Here is a 22776-nt window from a genome sequence, read left to right on the forward strand (position 1 = left end):
AGACGAATACCACCACGCAGTTTATTTCTCACTGGCGAAAATTCTGTACCAGAAATTAAATTAATTCTTAATTCTGCACCAGTTAAATTAATGAAAGCAACACAACTATTAAGTAAGTATCGATGGCAAATCACTGTTTGAAATGTAACCGTGCGTGCAACGAATGGAGCGAAATGTTTTTCTTAGTTTCCATGGTTGTGTAATCTCATTTGCTGCTAACTAGCTAGTTATCCATATTAGCTAGCAAAAGTGAATCTTGTATACCATCAAACCTATACGTTTAAGATACACAACACCGCATAAGTAAGCCATCTATATCGCTAATGAATAGCCACCCTTTCAAAGAATGAAACCTTGTAGCTAATTAATCTTTGCTAGCTTGTGAATACCCGACATTACTGTATTAATCCTGAGCCAGAATTTCAGCAGCTAGTTAGCTAGCCTAGGTAGATAGCTAGTTAGCGGTCTAGCTTGCGTATACTCATACTCAGAAGATGATTTGAAAAAATATTATGTGGCATATAAATACAAGCAGAAATACTGGCTTTCACTCATCAAAACATTTTGTCATCTGACGTTTTGGAAATGTATGAAGAGGTTTCTTTAACTCTTTAACAGGGAATTTAATTTACTGAAAAAGTGAAGGACATCAGTAAAGAAAATCAGATTCACATTCACAAATCCAAAGACATAACATGTACTAGGATTGGTGGGGGACAGTTGCGTGTTAGGTCAGAGTCAGGGTCATACTGAATGACATTGTTAGGTGGACAGCTTGTATCAGTGAGATGTGTGTAGTTTGGGCACTAGTATCGGAGACGCGTGGCATGGGGCACTATTGTCAGGGAGACGTGTGACGTGGGGTACTTCGGTGTAGGAAAGACACTGAAGGTTGCTGCTGCAAACAGTTTAATGGCTGGGCGGGTGCTCTGATATCGAGCTGTATGTGTGCTGTTGTGACCACAGTGAAGATGCTGCTTCAATCTCTCTAATTTGCTTCATGCATGGAGATGGTATCCATGGTCTGTGCTCGGCCCTTATCCTACAACCAATGCCCGGAACCTTTATGTCCTTAGGGCTATGGACAGATTCATGAAGGTTTCAACACCTTTAATCTCATTTGAATCTTTTGTTACAGGCAGTGTTAATTGTTTACTTACTTCAGATCATTTCAAATGGAAATGTACAGATTAGAATTTTTGTGCAATGATCATTCTTAAATGGGGGAAAAACTGACAATGTTTAACGACCCGTTATGTTACAGGACTGATTGCTGAGTGACTTTCAATGAACTACAGTGAACTGAAAACGAAATGAAATGCATATTTACCATATATTAGTACTAAAAAGACATGTTTCCAAAACATCATGTACTCCAGAGAGCATGATTTGTATTGCATTTTGTTGTTGCATTCATTTAGTCCTCTGAATATATACACTAGGTGCAAGGTTATAGTGCGTCACTGTTATTCTTGGGCATTCTTGGGAAAACTCATGAGAGATGTCTGTGTACTAAATGTATCTGACCAAAATGGTCAAGCCTGTAATGGTAGTACCTAACCCATAGACTAATGGGAGTGATATATAGCTCTATTATTTGGTTCCTTTATTTAGTAATAATATATCTTCGTATATTTTTGTTGTTCAGGTGCAAGTGCAGGAGAGCAAATCCAGCTTGTGCAAGGGACACATGGTGAGGTGCCAATGCACCAGCTAACTGACCGATTTATTATATGGAGGTTTGAGTTATGTAAAAGACCATTGAGTTTAAAGGATAGTAATTGAAAAACATATTTAATCTATGGTGGCTATAACTTTCAACTGTTGCTGAATTTTGCTCTTTGGTCTTTTTTTCGAGCAGTTTGAAAAAGATTTAATTTTTCTTTGTGTTTTTCCCTGTATCTGAACAAAGATTCATATAGAAATGTTTTACACTGTGGTGATCCTACCCTTTAATGGCAATGCATTTTATACTGTAGCTAATACAATGAAATTCAGGAGTATAAGTCTTACTTTGTGGACACTTGGCTAATTTGAAATTTGTCTGTATGTAATTTTCAGCAGGAATAACCTGCTTCTCAGGGAACATCGGCAGAGATGAGATGGCCAGTGGCAGAGAGGAGATTGATGAGACCTTCCCTGCACTACCTCGGGATGGACCAGAGTCCAGGCAAGGAAAAAAAAGATTCTTCGGTAAGAAACAAACCGTTCACCAAAATATTTACTGTTGCAGGTTTTTAATGAAAAAAGATCAGATCAGTATTGATATGGGGTGAACCATAAAACCAATTTTTCCAGGACTTCGCAACCATGACTCAAAAAATATAAAGCAGCATTGATGAGGTGAGGAGGATATTTCAACAGATAGATTTGTGCTACTCTATGCGTTAACCTGCTATTCTTTGTATGACTTGCCAAAGCTAAGCAACGAACCGAAAGAAGTGCTAAATAAAGAAATTATAATGAATGATTGCTGTAGCTTACAATCAGGGAAACACCAGGTCGGGATTTTTTGAAGCCTACTTTTATAAGGGGTTTAAATCACTACTATTGAAACTAAAGCTTTAGCAGTTTTAACAGTCAGATCTGGGAAAGTCCTTTCAAATATGATAAAGGCAGACATACTGAGGATATTACTGTATCCTCTGTAACTCATGTAATGAAGACTGCTTAATAATAATCAGCAGAAGAACCTGGATTGTATGGTGGTCTCATTTCTATTCCATGCATAGTTTTGACCTGGGTGGAAGTTTGATGGACTGGTTTACAGTGCTATATGATAAGCTAGGGGCACCTTTTGTAAAAAAAAAAAAAAACTGCAGATGTTGAAATTCTCATTGAGGAGAGGGTGAGAAAGGGATGCTTGCTGTCTGGAATTCTCTTTCAGGTCATTGACAATTGGAATACTTTATTACTTTAATAGAAGTATGTTATGACCTTCTCATTTTGTAAGATACTTAATTAAGCTGCTCTGCCTGGACTGTACTTATACCATGTGTATTTTTTTAAGTATTGTTTTTCCTTAACAACTATGCACTTTAGTTTTACGTGATGCAGTTGAACTCTGAAGGAATGTTTTTAAATTGTTTGTAAATTGCATTAAAATAAAAAATCATTTCAATCATATTTAAATTTATTTTAACAAATTGTTTGTACCAATACCTTCCAGAGGATGCTCTAAGCTCTATTATCCCACTAATCATTCTCCATTTTCTGTAAAGATCTTTGTAAAGCATGTTTAAGAAAGTGTTAGTTGTTGCTATTTTTGTTTAAGGAAGCCAATGTACATTATTGTTATTGCTGAATTTAGATTTTGGTAAAAATGTTTTTACATATTTGGTAAAATTGTGCACAATAGTTGGACCAGAAATTACCATTCCAATCTGGCAACAGTAGTTGCCATGTATCAAAAAGCTTCCATGTACCAAAAGCAGCTGAGACCAGCAGGTCTGTGTTTGGTATGAGCTTGTCAAAGGATACCATTTCTGTGCAAGGAAAATATGAACTGTAGCTCAGTGAACAAGGGACATGGTTTATTTTTCAGTTTTTATTTTAATTGTAAAACAAATGTTCAACTTCAAGAAACATCGGCTAACTAAGCCTTTTCCTTATTTTTCACCGAGCTTGGAGAAAGCCACTGCAAGTCTGGTAAACAAAGACTTTCTGTTCGGATTAGGGATAGCCCTGGAAGATGTGGATGGCTCATAAACAGGAGTAGCAGACAAACATTGTAAACCTGTAAAAGAGAGGAAAAAAGCAGACAAAATTACATTCAAAGTCCAAAGATGATGGAAGAGGGATGTTGTGTGCAATACAACAAAGCTTTTGTCTTTCATGCTGTACAACTAAAATGGCATGAAAAACAATGATGACAAAAATATCTTAGGTTAATTTAGTGGTGTAGAATCCATTTCAGCTTCTTTTTTTAGTGGGTGGGAGAGAACACTGCTCACACCTCCCAACCTAACACATCATCTGAGTAGTGTGCATAACTGTAAATTGCTTTGGATGAAAACATCAGCTGAATGCCATAAAAAATAAATGAGGTGCCACCAGAAAGGTTGGAAGGTTAATTTTGTTCATACAACCACTTTATTTTTTTTCATATCAAAGGCTTTGGAAAAAACTTAAAATACACAATACTGTAATGAATTAAAGAAATACCAAAACAAGTACCATTTGGAATATGTTTATCCAGCGTCCGGTCCTCTGCGGAAAACACCCACTTTGTTTTTCAGTTTCTTTACAAAGAGGAGACAATTTGATTAAAATCATTCAAAATATGATGCTGACAGTAATATATAAATGTACAATTGAAAATGTTTTCAAAGAATGGAATCTAAAGCTACTAATGTCACTGGGAAAAAATAGAAGACTTTTTAAAGAATAAAACAGATACCTTGAATCTAAGCTTCAGAAACTTGGGCAACCTGAACCGCCACCTAGAGGTTCTCTCATCAATCTCTTCAGAACTATTCAGAGCAGAGCTTGCATATTTCTGTGTGGACTGATAACAGGAGATGTCAGCTGAGATCACTGGCTGAGCCACTCTACAGCTTGTTTGTGCCTTCACACTATCCAGAGCAGCAATCCGTTCCAGCATTAGGTTCCCCATCATGGGGATCAGCTCCTGGGAGGACTGCTTGACAGAGTCTTTGGACAGTATCCTATCCATTGCTTTCAAGAAAGACTCAGACTCCTTAAGGGCCACACTGTTTTCCACTTTTTCAGCAATCCTTTCAAAAACATCTACAATAATAAGGTCACTGAGGGCTTCTAAATGTGTTGCAGATGGTGTCAAAAGCTGTCCTAGATAGAGAATGTCCAGATTTTCATTCAAAGATTGCAGGATTTCTTTGGTTATTATCCCTCTAGAACTGTGCACTTCAGAGCATGGTAGTACTGACACAAGGCATTCAATAATGTTCTTTGTTATGTTTTTTGCACTTGCTAGGAGTTTGTACCTCAAGCTGGCACCATATTGGGCTGACATGTTTGCTTCAGCTCTCATGAGGAGGTTTGTCAAAAAACCTTCTCTGAGTTTATCCTGGGTGGACCTCAGGATCTTTTCTGACACCAGTTGAACTTGGGATCTGTACAGTTCTGGGTCAGTGAAAGGATGAGCCAACTTCATGTCTAAATCCTCCTCAAAAGTGCGCCTGAGTACGTAAGTAAGTTCACTTACAACTGATGCAGCTGAAGCAAATGCACTGCTTTTCAGCTTAGCTTCAGACACTTGAGATGTGCTCATATATGAATTTTTAAAGTTTGAGTCTTGGGCTTTGATGGTGTCTGATACTTTGGTGATCTCTGAGGTCTCACTCATAATGATATCACTAATCCTCTTAGAAGCCTCAAGCTGGAAAGCCTCACAGGACATGCTGAAGAGAGCCTGTGTATTTATCTCATTAGTGTCTGGGCCCTGGATGTGATCCTCATTTGTACAATCAAAAATGATTGCCTCCAAGACCCTTTCACAACGAGGCCTTGGCTTCACATACTCCTGCACTGCAACACCTGATTTTGCAGACCACCTGCTCTGGGAGAATTGGAGAGATACTTGACTTGGTGTCTCCACAGCATCAATCTCTTCATATTCGGAGCACAGTTGGGTCAAACGTTCATCAGATGAGCCCTCATATGACAAATAAGTTGGCACAATCCTAAGCAGTTTCGTTGGGTCATACGGGGCGACACCCACGGTATGACACTGTTTTGTGCTAGAATTAGCTTGCTGTACAATGGTAAGTTGTTCGTTTGCCATACTGCAATAAGCACCATGAGTGGGCTGCCTTGGTGTGGCAGAGTTGATGTTATCACACACAGTCTGTAGGAAGTACCACAGGGGCCTGTCTGAGCCATATTCATTAAAATCACACGATGTTCCCTCACTGCAGACACTCAGCATATTTTCAACAATAACTCCCACTGCTGCAGTTGTGACAGAGGGCAGCATCTCTTCCAGCTCTTCGTGATTGTTGATGGGAGAACCTCGAGTGCCACTTAACCAGTCAGACAATGTGCAGAGCTGCACAAAATCCTGCATCTTGGTCAAAGCTGCAAGCAGCAGGTTTTGGGCAACATCCTCAGTAGAACTTCCAGTCAAAAAAAAGACCCTCAGCATGGGAATAGAGCTCCACAAGAGACAGGTTCATCTAGAGTAACAAAAACACATACAAGAGCAGTAAGCAAGATTATAGTCATTGATCACTGATCTTGGTCTTCACATTTATAATCTTCTTTCCGATTGTATATACTGCTAATGGATTTATAAACTCATCAACTATGGAGGAAAACATTGTTTTGAATAATGGAATAAATTAGATCAAAAAGACCCTTCACCTGCTTTAGGGAGTCATTCAAAATAGCAGACATGAGGCTGAAAGTTGCTTTCCTGCTCAGATAATATATTATCTTAGGTGGTAACATTTTCCTTATGGACCAGGTGACCTCTCTATGGATTCTGTTGAAAATCCTGTCCTTTCTGAAGCCAAAGAAGGTGCTGAGAGTCTCTTGTTGAGATGTTCTGCTGTTTCATGTGGACACATATCAAAAGTGGTTCTGACATTAATGTTTCCCTATAAACTACAAAGTGTATAAGGCAATCATGAGCTTGATTATATTAGAAATCCAACAAATACTATTATATCAGGTTTTAATTCCAGTGCCTCTTGCTTTTAACTGAGCTAATTTTTCAGTGTCCCATTACTACATCAATAAATTCAGACTTAGTACAGACATACCTGCATGATACCTGCATGGAGAAACTGACATTAAAAGAAGAGAGGCGCTACAACTGCTGCTCTTCTTTGTGTATCACCAATTTTAAAATCCAAAATACAGATGTGAAAACTCAATAGGTAATGTGTGAAGAGTGAGTACTTACTCTACAGTTAGAACTGCAGAATCAGTTCCAGAGGTTGAAGTTACTCCACTTCCTCTGCCACAGGGAGGCATGTTGAGATCCTGTCTCACTGCCTCCTCCACTCCAGCACAGCAAAGAGCTGTAGTGAAAGACAGAGACAAAAATTCCCTTTACGCGTCTGTGAGGCAGACACTAACGATTGCACATAAACAAATGTCACTATAATAAACTCATTTATATAAAATTATACTGTCATCAGTAAATAACTGTGTCACACATCACATATTTGTTAATATATTATTACCACACAAAAACACACCTGAAAACCATTTGCTTTTTGCTTTTCTTGTCTGCTTGCTTTTCGTGCTGGGGGCAGACACATCAGGGATCTCAGTAGGAAGCTGATCTCCTGGCCGAACTGTGTTAATCTGTAGTAGAGAACGTGAAGAATACAGCAGGCAACTGATTAATCAATTAGTTGTAAACTATGTTATGCCAAGAGGCTTTACATTTGAAGCGCCCCATGGACCTGACTTGTATATCGGTCATTTGTGTTTATAGTGGCATCAGTTTCTCAGAATTCTCCATAAGGGGAACTATTAGTATTTTTGTATACATACGAAAAAGGTAGGAAAATTGTGAAGCTTCACATCAGTGACTGTGTGTCCTTGACAGTAAATGCCTGATTTTCGCATATAGGTTTTTATACTGTTTAAACTAGTCTGTCTTACTCTGATGTTTTAATAGTTCTGTAAACAAGACACAAACCTGAAATATAATCTAATTTGAGGAAATCATTAACCACATTGTTTCCTTTTATGATACAGCATTGCATTAATTAACTGCAGTTATTTAATACATTATGTAGTCCTTGGATCAAATATACTCACTTGTAGGCTGCAACTTGTTCTGTTTACAGTTAAGCTAATCTGCCTGCTTCCCAGGATCGGAAATTCCATTTGTCGAATTTCATTTTGATTTATCATTGAATTTGCTAAAAAACTAATCATCACTGAACAAAGAAAAACGTTGTTCTTACATTTTCTTTCCCCATTTTGACCTGGAACAGCCATCTTAATTTACACAGCAGCCTTCTCTTAAAATGTATAATATCCTAATAACCAAACATCAAATATTAGTTGGTTTTAAAACCAGTCAATCGGACGTCACAACCTTGGAAACTGGCTTGAACAAGTGACAGTGAGATAATTAGCAATGTGTATGTCAATTAGACATGTAAGAATTTTTTTTAAATATTGATTTCTAAGTAAAACCATGTATATTATCAAGTCCTTTGAACTATGTTAAGAAATGGAGAAGTTAGCTAAATTATGCGCAAAACACGTAATTGGCTAATCTTTTCTGTGATGAAAATACAGATATGCAGAAAATGGACATCTGCACCATTTGAGCAAGTATATATTGGATCTCCTAACGGTATCAGTGGCACGCCTGCTTAGGTTTGCTTTCTGTTAACAAATATCCCTAACGCTAAAAACCTTGAATCAATATTGTTGTGCTATTCAATATTAGCCCCATATTTTGTCAACATTTGTTATTTAGGCTTATTGTTCGCTTTGTAGCGTTGCCCCTATTTTTAAAGGCGGTGTCCACTGATAGTTCGCATACGGAGACGATTCCCAGCACATTTCTATATATTTTGATCCTATTTAAAGAGCTCAGATTTTTTAAAATCCTTATAGTCCTGACCTGTGTGTTATTGGTTTTGCATCTAAAAACGATAAGTGTCCGTAAAATAAAGTAACTGGATAATGTTAGTAGTAAATTAACCTGTTCCTCCAGTTACGACCCACATGACCCCTCCAATTACATTTTTGTGTCTCGGTTTATAAAACAGATGTTGCTACAAAGCAACTTTAGAGAACTGTCCCACCATGACCAAAATAGGGTTAGGATGCTAACCTACTGCTATCACACGATGGTACTTATCATGCAGGACATATTCCTCATAAAAACACCGGACTCCGCCCTCAAGACAGAATTACGGCATTACAGACACTACCAAGTTTCTTATGTGAAGGCCAGTGTAGCTTACCACATAATGATCACTTTGGATAAATAATTTACAGATTCTCATTCGCAAATTCTGCTAACTGTAATGAAGCAACTTGTAATTACCAGAAATAGCCGAAATGTGGCCTCATCGCTAGTTTGGTCTGTGCAGACTTACGAGAAAGCTTTCGCTAACGTGAGTAGTTCGACACAGTGACTAATTTGGTCTATAAACTAATAAGGTAGGGTTAAAGGTGCCAGTACAAAGGAACGTGAACTTACGCTCATCAGTTTTTTCATCATGGTCAGTTTGAATAGATCCTCCTTCCCTCACAAAGTATCAATCTCCTCAAACGCGACGAGTAAATACTGTCTGTGATTTTAAAAAGCAACTGCCGCGGCTTTATATAATATGGGCTGCACTGTGATGTCACAAAGACATCGCGAAATAAAAACCCAAGCATATATCACCAAGTAAAATACTCGTCATTGTCACTCCTAAAACTATAATTGACTGAGGAAAAAAAAAACACTAAACCGACATAAACTTATAATACATATGTTTAGTTTTCATTTGTTATAGATCAACTCTATTTCTTAGAAAATGTATAGAGATAGAAAACGATGGGATCATAAGAAAGTAACCTGTTATGATAAAGCTTTTTGGACAGCAGCTTGAGGCAACGGGAACAGGGAAGCCTCCGGAGTAGACATGGCTAGGGGAACATCCTCTAACACCAGAGTAGTGTGCTTCCACTTGGCGCACAATTGCCCGGTGCTGTCCTTTAGGCTCAGCCACAAACACACCCCCATGAGCAGTTGTCGCTCAGGGAACTTCGGCATCCTGTGGTGGTCCGTCATTCATTGACGGCCCGAGTGCCGCCGGGCAAGGAGTAGTATGCACAAAATTCTCCCCACACAGACAGACATTTATTTACACAAAACATGAATGATAATTGATATGGCACTCCCACATTATCAATGCAGCATGATATGAAAATATGAAATATAACGGGTACAAAAGACAGAACGGGCACAGGAAGCGTCAACTGTGGTACCAATACCAGCACTAACACCTACAATGACCGACAACATGCTACACAACAAAGGGGTTTAAATACGGACATAAATGATATGAACAAAAAGGTACAGGTGTGTGACATAAAGGGGGAGTGGTTACAAACTAGGGGGCAGTCAGCAAGAGAACACAACAGTAAAGTCCCTCTGCACCTGGTCGGCCGCGTCACGTGATAAGTGGGAAGGGGAACGTACCGTTACAATTTTAAAAATTATACCTTCCTTGTTGATAACATTTCTTAATAAAACATGTGTAAGCATATATAGCTTGCAACTCGCTACTTACTCGTCTTCCTCTAAGAGCCATCAAACCTCTACTTGTCCAAAATGCAGCAACACAACTGGTCTTCAATCTTCCGAAGTTCACACGTCACTCCACTGCTGCGCTTCCTTTATTGGCTCCCAGTAGCTGCACGCATCAGATTTAAAACCTTGATGCTTGCCTACAAAGCCAAAAATGGACCAGCCCCTTCATACATGAGGTCAATGCTCAAAGCCCGATCCGTACCTAGAGCACGTCGAACCTCAAGTATGACTCGGCTCAAAATACCTTGCTTCAGGTCTCATGGACGACAAGCAATGAGACTATTTTCTGTCCTGTCTCCAAGATGGTGGAATGAACTCCCACTTGCTGTCCAGACAGCAGAGTCCCTTGCAGTCTTCAAACGCAGACTGAAGACCCATCTATTTCCAGAATATTTAAAGGACAAATGACACTGCTGGCATATTGACTGACTAATTTAGTACTTATTGTAGGGTATTGTTTATGTTGTTTAACAAACTCTAGTACTTATTGTTTATTGCACTTATCATTGTTTAAGACAGACCTTATGTATTTTGTACTGCTAGGTATCAGCATTGATCCCTGTATTCTACAGTATTCTAGTTCACTGGTATGTGGCACTCTAACCTACTGTATTGTACTAGGCTATTCTATGAGTAAATGACAAAGCACTGTCACGCTCGCCTCCCGCGAGTCACGCGTTTGGGCCAGCCACGTGTAGTGGGAGGATCTGTTTGTGGCCACACCTGCACCTTGTTTGTTTGTATGTACTTAAACCGGTGTCGAAGTGTGCAGAGCGTTGGTCATTGTGGATGTAACGTGTTGATGGGACGTGTTAATGTTTCCTGGTAATGTTACATGTTTTTGTTCTTGTTAACTGTGTTCATGTTTATTTAATGTCAACCGTTTCATGTTCGTAATAACATTTGTAATGCTTGTGAGTGCCGTTATCGTTCCTTGCTTATATGTCAATAAATGTACGTCCCAGTCGCCGGAGTCTGTGCGTCCTGCCCCTCGCCCTGTGGCACTCGGGCCACATCGCGTTACAAGCATCTTTTTGTTAAGCTTTAAATTGTAACCAGTGCCTGTAATACACCTGTTTTTTTATGTAGCCAAGATGTCTTATTTCATTTAGGGTTAAAACACTACACGGTGATAGTACTGAATATTTGGTGAAATTTTGAAAATAATTTTTTTTTATTTGACAATTTATCATTTATCCCCATTATGAAAACAGATTCAGTCCTGAGGCTGGACTCAGGTATTGGGGACAAGGGTGAAAATGCCCAAAGATTCCACAACTTTGTGCATTGTTAGCACATGCTGGATGTTTCGTGTTATGTGGAGGTTCGCTGATACTAGGGCAATAAAACCAATTTTTCCAGAACTTCCCAACCATGACTCAAAAAATATAAAGCAGCATTGATGAGGTGAGGAGGATATTTCAACAGATAGATTTGTGCTACTCTATGCGTTAACCTGCTATTCTTTGTATGACTTGCCAAAGCTAAGCAACGAACAGAAAGAAGTGCTAAATAAAGAAATTATAATGAACGATTGGTGTAGCTTACAATCAGGGAAACACCAGGTCCGGATTTTTTGAAGCCTACTTTTATAAGGGGTTTAAGTCGCTACTATTGAAACTAAAGCTTTAGCAGTTTTAACAGTCAGACCTGGGAAAGTCCTTTCAAATATGATAAAGGCAGACATACTGAGGATATTACTGTATCCTCTGTAACGCATGTAATGAAGACTGCTTAATAATAATCAGCAGAAGAACCTGGATTGTATGGTGGTCTCACTTCTATTCCATGCATAGTTTTGACCTGGGTGGAAGTTTGATGGACTGGTTTACAGTGCTATATGAAAAGCTAGGGGCACCTTTTGTAAAAAAAAAAACTGCAGATGTTGAACTTCTCATTGAGGAGAGGGTGAGAAAGGGATGCTTGCTGTCTGGAATTCTCTTTCAGGTCATTGACAATTGAAATACTTTATTACTTTAATAGAACTATGTTATGACCTTGTCATTTTGTAAGATACTTAATTAAGCTGCTCTGCCTCGACTGTACTTATACCATGTGTATTTTTTTTTAAGTATTGTTTTTCCTTAACAACTATGCACTTTAGTTTTACATGATGCAGTTGAACTCTGAAGGAATGTTTTTAAATTGTTTGTAAATTGCATTAAAATAAAAAATAATTTCAATCATAATTAAATTTATTTTAACAAATTGTTTGTACCAATACCTTCCAGAGGATACTCTAAGCTCTATTATCCCTCTAATCATTCTCCATTTTCTGTAAAGAACTTTGTAAACCATGTTTATGAAAGTGTTAGTTGTTGCTATTTTTGTTTAAGCCAATGTACATTACTGTTATTGCTGAATTTAGATTTTGGTAAAAATGTTTTTACACATTTGGTAAAATTGTGCACAATAGTTGGACCAGAAATTACCATTCCAATCTGGCAACAGTAGTTGCCATGTACTAAAAAGCTTCCATGTACCAAAAGCAGCTGAGACCAGCAGGTCTGTGTTTGGTATGAGCTTGTCAAAGGATACCATTTCTGTGCAAGGAAAATATGAACTGTAGCTCAGTGAACAAGGGACATGGTTTATTTTTCAGTTTTTATTTTAATTGTAAAACAAATGTTCAACTTCAAGAAACATCAGCTAAGTAAGCCTTTTCCTTATTTTTCACCGAGCTTGGAGAAAGCCCCTGCAAGTCTGGTAAACAAAGACTTTCTGTTCGGATTAGGGATAGCCCTGGAAGATGTGGATGGCTCATAAACAGGAGTAGCAGACAAACATTGTAAACCTGTAAAAGAGAGGAAAAAAGCAGACAAAATTACATTCAAAGTCCAAAGATGATGGAAGAGGGATGTTGTGTGCAGTACAACAAAGCTTTTGTCTTTCATGCTGTACAACTAAAATGGCATGAAAACCAATGATGACAAAAATATCTTAGGTTAATTTAGTGGTGCAGAATCCATTTCAGCTTCTTTTTTTAGCGGGTGGGAGAGAACACTGCTCACACCTCCCAACCTAACACATCATCTGAGTAGTGTGCATAACTGTAAATTGCTTTGTATGAAAACATCAGCTGAATGCCATAAAAAATAAATGGTGTGCCACCAGGAAGGTTGGAAGGTTTTTTTTTGTTCATACAACCACTTTATTTTTTTTCATATCAAAGGCTTTGGAAAAAACTTAAAATACACAATACTGTAATGAATTAAAGAAATACCAAAACAAGTACCATTTGGAATATGTTTATCCAGCGTCCGGTCCTCTGCGGAAAACACCCACTTTGTTTTTCAGTTTCTTTACAAAGAGGAGACAATTTGATTAAAATCATTCAAAATATGATGCTGACAGTAATATATAAATGTACAATTGAAAATGTTTTCAAAGAATGGAATCTAAAGCTACTAATGTCACTGGGAAAAAATAGAAGACTTTTTAAAGAATAAAACAGATACCTTGAATCTAAGCTTCAGAAACTTGGGCAACCTGAACCGCCACCTAGAGGTTCTCTCATCAATCTCTTCAGAACTATTCAGAGCAGAGCTTGCATATTTCTGTGTGGACTGATAACAGGAGATGTCAGCGATGTCAGCTGAGATCACTGGCTGAGCCACTCTACAGCTTGTTTGTGCCTTCACACTATCCAGAGCAGCAATCCGTTCCAGCATTAGGTTCCCCATCATGGGGATCAGCTCCTGGGAGGACTGCTTGACAGAGTCTTTGGACAGTATCCTATCCATTGCTTTCAAGAAAGACTCAGACTCCTTAAGGGCCGCACTGTTTTCCACTTTTTCAGCAATCCTTTCAAAAACATCTACAATAATAAGGTCACTGAGGGCTTCTAAATGTGTTGCAGATGGTGTCAAAAGCTGTCCTAGATAGAGAATGTCCAGATTTTCATTCAAAGATTGCAGGATTTCTTTGGTTATTATCCCTCTAGAACTGTGCACTTCAGAGCATGGTAGTACTGACACAAGGCATTCAATAATGTTCTTTGTTATGTTTTTTGCACTTGCTAGGAGTTTGTACCTCAAGCTGGCACCATATTGGGCTGACATGTTTGCTTCAGCTCTCATGAGGAGGTTTGTCAAAAAACCTTCTCTGAGTTTATCCTGGGTGGACCTCAGGATCTTTTCTGACACCAGTTGAACTTGGGATCTGTACAGTTCTGGGTCAGTGAAAGGATGAGCCAACTTCATGTCTAAATCCTCCTCAAAAGTGCGCCTGAGTACGTAAGTAAGTTCACTTACAACTGATGCAGCTGAAGCAAATGCACTGCTTTTCAGCTTAGCTTCAGACACTTGAGATGTGCTCATATATGAATTTTTAAAGTTTGAGTCTTGGGCTTTGATGGTGTCTGATACTTTGGTGATCTCTGAGGTCTCACTCATAATGATATCACTAATCCTCTTAGAAGCCTCAAGCTGGAAAGCCTCACAGGACATGCTGAAGAGAGCCTGTGTATTTATCTCATTAGTGTCTGGGCCCTGGATGTGATCCTCATTTGTACAATCAAAAATGATTGCCTCCAAGACCCTTTCACAACGAGGCCTTGGCTTCACATACTCCTGCACTGCAACACCTGATTTTGCAGACCACCTGCTCTGGGAGAATTGGAGAGATACTTGACTTGGTGTCTCCACAGCATCAATCTCTTCATATTCGGAGCACAGTTGGGTCAAACGTTCATCAGATGAGCCCTCATATGACAAATAAGTTGGCACAATCCTAAGCAGTTTCGTTGGGTCATACGGGGCGACACCCACGGTATGACACTGTTTTGTGCTAGAATTAGCTTGCTGTACAATGGAAAGTTGTTCGTTTGCCATACTGCAATAAGCACCATGAGTGGGCTGCCTTGGTGTGGCAGAGTTGATGTTATCACACACAGTCTGTAGGAAGTACCACAGGGGCCTGTCTGAGCCATATTCATTAAAATCACACGATGTTCCCTCACTGCAGACACTCAGCATATTTTCAACAATAACTCCCACTGCTGCAGTTGTGACAGAGGGCAGCATCTCTTCCAGCTCTTCGTGATTGTTGATGGGAGAACCTCGAGTGCCACTTAACCAGTCAGACAATGTGCAGAGCTGCACAAAATCCTGCATCTTGGTCAAAGCTGCAAGCAGCAGGTTTTGGGCAACATCCTCAGTAGAACTTCCAGTCAAAAAAAGACCCTCAGCATGGGAATAGAGCTCCACAAGAGACAGGTTCATCTAGAGTAACAAAAACACATACAAGAGCAGTAAGCAAGATTATAGTCATTGATCACTGATCTTGGTCTTCACATTTATAATCTTCTTTCCGATTGTATATACTGCTAATGGATTTATAAACTCATCAACTATGGAGGAAAACATTGTTTTGAATAATGGAATAAATTAGATCAAAAAGACCCTTCACCTGCTTTAGGGAGTCATTCAAAATAGCAGACATGAGGCTGAAAGTTGCTTTCCTGCTCAGATAATATATTATCTTAGGTGGTAACATTTTCCTTATGGACCAGGTGACCTCTCTATGGATTCTGTTGAAAATCCTGTCCTTTCTGAAGCCAAAGAAGGTGCTGAGAGGCTCTTGTTGAGATGTTCTGCTGTTTCATGTGGACACATATCAAAAGTGGTTCTGACATTAATGTTTCCCTATAAACTACAAAGTGTATAAGGCAATCATGAGCTTGATTATATTAGAAATCCAACAAATACTATTATATCAGGTTTTAATTCCAGTGCCTCTTGCTTTTAACTGAGCTAATTTTTCAGTGTCCCATTACTACATCAATAAATTCAGACTTAGTACAGACATACCTGCATGATACCTGCATGGAGAAACTGACATTAAAAGAAGAGAGGCGCTACAACTGCTGCTCTTCTTTGTGTATCACCAATTTTAAAATCCAAAATACAGATGTGAAAACTCAATAGGTAATGTGTGAAGAGTGAGTACTTACTCTACAGTTAGAACTGCAGAATCAGTTCCAGAGGTTGAAGTTACTCCACTTCCTCTGCCACAGGGAGGCATGTTGAGATCCTGTCTCACTGCCTCCTCCACTCCAGCACAGCAAAGAGCTGTAGTGAAAGACAGAGACAAAAATTCCCTTTACGCGTCTGTGAGGCAGACACTAACGATTGCACATAAACAAATGTCACTATAATAAACTCATTTATATAAAATTATACTGTCATCAGTAAATAACTGTGTCACACATCACATATTTGTTAATATATTATTACCACACAAAAACACACCTGAAAACCATTTGCTTTTTGCTTTTCTTGTCTGCTTGCTTTTCGTGCTGGGGGCAGACACATCAGGGATCTCAGTAGGAAGCTGATCTCCTGGCCGAACTGTGTTAATCTGTAGTAGAGAACGTGAAGAATACAGCAGGCAACTGATTAATCAATTAGTTGTAAACTATGTTATGCCAAGAGGCTTTACATTTGAAGCGCCCCATGGACCTGACTTGTATATCGGTCATTTGTGTTTATAGTGGCATCAGTTTCTCAGAATTCTCCATAAGGGGAACTATTAGTATTTTTGTATACATACGAAAAAGGTAGGAAAATTGTGAAGCTTCACATCAGTGACTGTGTGTCCTTGACAGTAAATGCCTGATTTTCGCATATAGGTTTTTATACTGTTTAAACTAGTCTGTCTTACTCTGATGTTTTAATAGTTCTGTAAACAAGACACAAACCTGAAATATAATCTAATTTGAGGAAATCATTAACCACATTGTTTCCTTTTATGATACAGCATTGCATTAATTAACTGCAGTTATTTAATACATTATGTAGTCCTTGGATCAAATATACTCACTTGTAGGCTGCAACTTGTTCTGTTTACAGTTAAGCTAATCTGCCTGCTTCCCAGGATCGGAAATTCCATTTGTCGAATTTCATTTTGATTTATCATTGAATTTGCTAAAAAACTAATCATCACTGAACAAAGAAAAACGTTGTTCTTACATTTTCTTTCCCCATTTTGACCTGGAACAGCCATCTTAATTTACACAGCAGCCTTCTCTTAAAATGTATAATATCCTAATAACCAAACATCAAATATTAGTTGGTTTTAAAACCAGTCAATCGGACGTCACAACCTTGGAAACTGGCTTGAACAAGTGACAGTGAGATAATTAGCAATGTGTATCAATTAGACATGTAAGAATTTTTTTTAAATATTGATTTCTAAGTAAAACCATGTATATTATCAAGTCCTTTCAACTATGTTAAGAAATGGAGAAGGTAGCTAAATTATGCGCAAAACACGTAATTGGCTAATCTTTTCTGTGATGAAAATACAGATATGCAGAAAATGGACATCTGCACCATTTGAGCAAGTATATATTGGATCTCCTAACGGTATCAGTGGCACGCCTGCTTAGGTTTGCTTTCTGTTAACAAATATCCCTAACGCTAAAAACCTTGAATCAATATTGTTGTGCTATTCAATATTAGCCCCATATTTTGTCAACATTTGTTATTTAGGCTTATTGTTCGCTTTGTAGCGTTGCCCCTATTTTTAAAGGCGGATAGTTCGCATACGGAGATAGTTCGCTGATAGTTCGCATACGGAGACGATTCCCAGCACATTTCTATATATTTTGATCCTATTTAAAGAGCTCAGATTTTTTAAAATCCTTATAGTCCTGACCTGTGTGTTATTGGTTTTGCATCTAAAAACGATAAGTGTCCGTAAAATAAAGTAACTGGATAATGTTAGTAGTAAATTAACCTGTTCCTCCAGTTACGACCCACATGACCCCTCCAATTACATTTTTGTGTCTCGGTTTATAAAACAGATGTTGCTACAAAGCAACTTTAGAGAACTGTCCCACCATGACCAAAATAGGGTTAGGATGCTAACCTACTGCTATCACACGATGGTACTTATCATGCAGGACATATTCCTCATAAAAACACCGGACTCCGCCCTCAAGACAGAATTACGGCATTACAGACACTACCAAGTTTCTTATGTGAAGGCCAGTGTAGCTTACCACATAATGATCACTTTGGATAAATAATTTACAGATTCTCATTCGCAAATTCTGCTAACTGTAATGAAGCAACTTGTAATTACCAGAAATAGCCGAAATGTGGCCTCATCGCTAGTTTGGTCTGTGCAGACTTACGAGAAAGCTTTCGCTAACGTGAGTAGTTCGACACAGTGACTAATTTGGTCTATAAACTAATAAGGTAGGGTTAAAGGTGCCAGTACAAAGGAACGTGAACTTACGCTCATCAGTTTTTTCATCATGGTCAGTTTGAATAGATCCTCCTTCCCTCACAAAGTATCAATCTCCTCAAACGCGACGAGTAAATACTGTCTGTGATTTTAAAAAGCAACTGCCGCGGCTTTATATAATATGGGCTGCACTGTGATGTCACAAAGACATCGCGAAATAAAAACCCAAGCATATATCACCAAGTAAAATACTCGTCATTGTCACTCCTAAAACTATAATTGACTGAGGAAAAAAAAAACACTAAACCGACATAAACTTATAATACATATGTTTAGTTTTCATTTATTATAGATCAACTCTATTTCTTAGAAAATGTATAGAGATAGAAAACGATGGGATCATAAGAAAGTAACCTGTTATGATAAAGCTTTTTGGACAGCAGCTTGAGGCAACGGGAACAGGGAAGCCTCCGGAGTAGACATGGCTAGGGGAACATCCTCTAACACCAGAGTAGTGTGCTTCCACTTGGCGCACAATTGCCCGGTGCTGTCCTTTAGGCTCAGCCACAAACACACCCCCATGAGCAGTTGTCGCTCAGGGAACTTCGGCATCCTGTGGTGGTCCGTCATTCATTGACGGCCCGAGTGCCGCCGGGCAAGGAGTAGTATGCACAAAATTCTCCCCACACAGACAGACATTTATTTACACAAAACATGAATGATAATTGATATGGCACTCCCACATTATCAATGCAGCATGATATGAAAATATGAAATATAACGGGTACAAAAGACAGAACGGGCACAGGAAGCGTCAACTGTGGTACCAATACCAGCACTAACACCTACAATGACCGACAACATGCTACACAACAAAGGGGTTTAAATACGGACATAAATGATATGAACAAAAAGGTACAGGTGTGTGACATAAAGGGGGAGTGGTTACAAACTAGGGGGCAGTCAGCAAGAGAACACAACAGTAAAGTCCCTCTGCACCTGGTCGGCCGCGTCACGTGATAAGTGGGAAGGGGAACGTACCGTTACAATTTTAAAAATTATACCTTCCTTGTTGATAACATTTCTTAATAAAACATGTGTAAGCATATATAGCTTGCAACTCGCTACTTGCTCGTCTTCCTCTAAGAGCCATCAAACCTCTACTTGTCCAGAATGCAGCAACACAACTGGTCTTCAATCTTCCGAAGTTCACACGTCACTCCACTGCTGCGCTTCCTTTATTGGCTCCCAGTAGCTGCATGCATCAGATTTAAAACCTTGATGCTTGCCTACAAAGCCAAAAATGGACCAGCCCCTTCATACATGAGGTCAATGCTCAAAGCCCGATCCGTACCTAGAGCACGTCGAACCTCAAGTATGACTCGGCTCAAAATACCTTGCTTCAGGTCTCATGGACGACAAGCAATGAGACTATTTTCTGTCCTGTCTCCAAGATGGTGGAATGAACTCCCACTTGCTGTCCAGACAGCAGAGTCCCTTGCAGTCTTCAAACGCAGACTGAAGACCCATCTATTTCCAGAATATTTAAAGGACAACTGACACTGCTGGCATATTGACTAACTAATTTAGTACGTATTGTAGGGTATTGTTTATGTTGTTTAACAAACTCTAGTACTTATTGTTTATTGCACTTATCATTGTTTAAGACAGACCTTATGTATTTTGTACTGCTAGGTATCAGCATTGATCCCTGTATTCTACAGTATTCTAGTTCACTGGTATGTGGCACTCTAACCTACTGTATTGTACTAGGCTATTCTATGAGTAAATGACAAAGCACTGTCACGCTCGCCTCCCCCGAGTCACGCGTTTGGGCCAGCCACGTGTAGTGGGAGGATCTGTTTGTGGCCACACCTGCACCTTGTTTGTTTGTATGTACTTAAACCGGTGTCGAAGTGTGCAGAGCGTTGGTCATTGTGGATGTAACGTGTTGATGGGACGTGTTAATGTTTCCTGGTAATGTTACATGTTTTTGTTCTTGTTAACTGTGTTCATGTTTATTTAATGTCAACCGTTTCATGTTCGTAATAACATTTGTAATGCTTGTGAGTGCCGTTATCGTTCCTTGCTTATATGTCAATAAATGTACGTCCCAGTCGCCGGAGTCTGTGCGTCCTGCTCCTCGCCCTGTGGCACTCGGGCCACATCGCGTTACAAGCATCTTTTTGTTAAGCGTTAAATTGTAACCAGTGCCTGTAATACACCTGTTTTTTTATGTAGCCAAGATGTCTTATTTCATTTAGGGTTAAAACACTACATGGTGATAGTACTGAATATTTGGTGAAATTTTGAAAATAATTTTTTTTTATTTGACAATTTATCATTTATCCCCATTATGAAAACAGATTCAGTCCTGAGGCTGGACTCAGGTATTGGGGACAAGGGTGAAAATGCCCAAAGATTCCACAACTTTGTGCATTGTTAGCACATGCTGGATGTTTCGTGTTATGTGGAGGTTCGCTGATACTAGGGCAATAAAACCAATTTTTCCAGAACTTCCCAACCATGACTCAAAAAATATAAAGCAGCATTGATGAGGTGAGGAGGATATTTCAACAGATAGATTTGTGCTACTCTATGCGTTAACCTGCTATTCTTTGTATGACTTGCCAAAGCTAAGCAACGAACAGAAAGAAGTGCTAAATAAAGAAATTATAATGAACGATTGGTGTAGCTTACAATCAGGGAAACACCAGGTCCGGATTTTTTGAAGCCTACTTTTATAAGGGGTTTAAGTCGCTACTATTGAAACTAAAGCTTTAGCAGTTTTAACAGTCAGACCTGGGAAAGTCCTTTCAAATATGATAAAGGCAGACATACTGAGGATATTACTGTATCCTCTGTAACGCATGTAATGAAGACTGCTTAATAATAATCAGCAGAAGAACCTGGATTGTATGGTGGTCTCACTTCTATTCCATGCATAGTTTTGACCTGGGTGGAAGTTTGATGGACTGGTTTACAGTGCTATATGAAAAGCTAGGGGCACCTTTTGTAAAAAAAAAACTGCAGATGTTGAACTTCTCATTGAGGAGAGGGTGAGAAAGGGATGCTTGCTGTCTGGAATTCTCTTTCAGGTCATTGACAATTGAAATACTTTATTACTTTAATAGAAGTATGTTATGACCTTGTCATTTTGTAAGATACTTAATTAAGCTGCTCTGCCTCGACTGTACTTATACCATGTGTATTTTTTTTTAAGTATTGTTTTTCCTTAACAACTATGCACTTTAGTTTTACATGATGCAGTTGAACTCTGAAGGAATGTTTTTAAATTGTTTGTAAATTGCATTAAAATAAAAAATAATTTCAATCATAATTAAATTTATTTTAACAAATTGTTTGTACCAATACCTTCCAGAGGATACTCTAAGCTCTATTATCCCTCTAATCATTCTCCATTTTCTGTAAAGAACTTTGTAAACCATGTTTATGAAAGTGTTAGTTGTTGCTATTTTTGTTTAAGCCAATGTACATTACTGTTATTGCTGAATTTAGATTTTGGTAAAAATGTTTTTACACATTTGGTAAAATTGTGCACAATAGTTGGACCAGAAATTACCATTCCAATCTGGCAACAGTAGTTGCCATGTACTAAAAAGCTTCCATGTACCAAAAGCAGCTGAGACCAGCAGGTCTGTGTTTGGTATGAGCTTGTCAAAGGATACCATTTCTGTGCAAGGAAAATATGAACTGTAGCTCAGTGAACAAGGGACATGGTTTATTTTTCAGTTTTTATTTTAATTGTAAAACAAATGTTCAACTTCAAGAAACATCGGCTAAGTAAGCCTTTTCCTTATTTTTCACCGAGCTTGGAGAAAGCCACTGCAAGTCTGGTAAACAAAGACTTTCTGTTCGGATTAGGGATAGCCCTGGAAGATGTGGATGGCTCATAAACAGGAGTAGCAGACAAACATTGTAAACCTGTAAAAGAGAGGAAAAAAGCAGACAAAATTACATTCAAAGTCCAAAGATGATGGAAGAGGGATGTTGTGTGCAGTACAACAAAGCTTTTGTCTTTCATGCTGTACAACTAAAATGGCATGAAAACCAATGATGACAAAAATATCTTAGGTTAATTTAGTGGTGCAGAATCCATTTCAGCTTCTTTTTTTAGCGGGTGGGAGAGAACACTGCTCACACCTCCCAACCTAACACATCATCTGAGTAGTGTGCATAACTGTAAATTGCTTTGTATGAAAACATCAGCTGAATGCCATAAAAAATAAATGGTGTGCCACCAGGAAGGTTGGAAGGTTTTTTTTGTTCATACAACCACTTTATTTTTTTTCATATCAAAG

This window comes from Electrophorus electricus, chromosome 2 (assembly GCF_041902795.1).
Source record: "Electrophorus electricus isolate QZ-2024a chromosome 2, ASM4190279v1, whole genome shotgun sequence".
NCBI lineage: Eukaryota > Metazoa > Chordata > Actinopteri > Gymnotiformes > Gymnotidae > Electrophorus > Electrophorus electricus.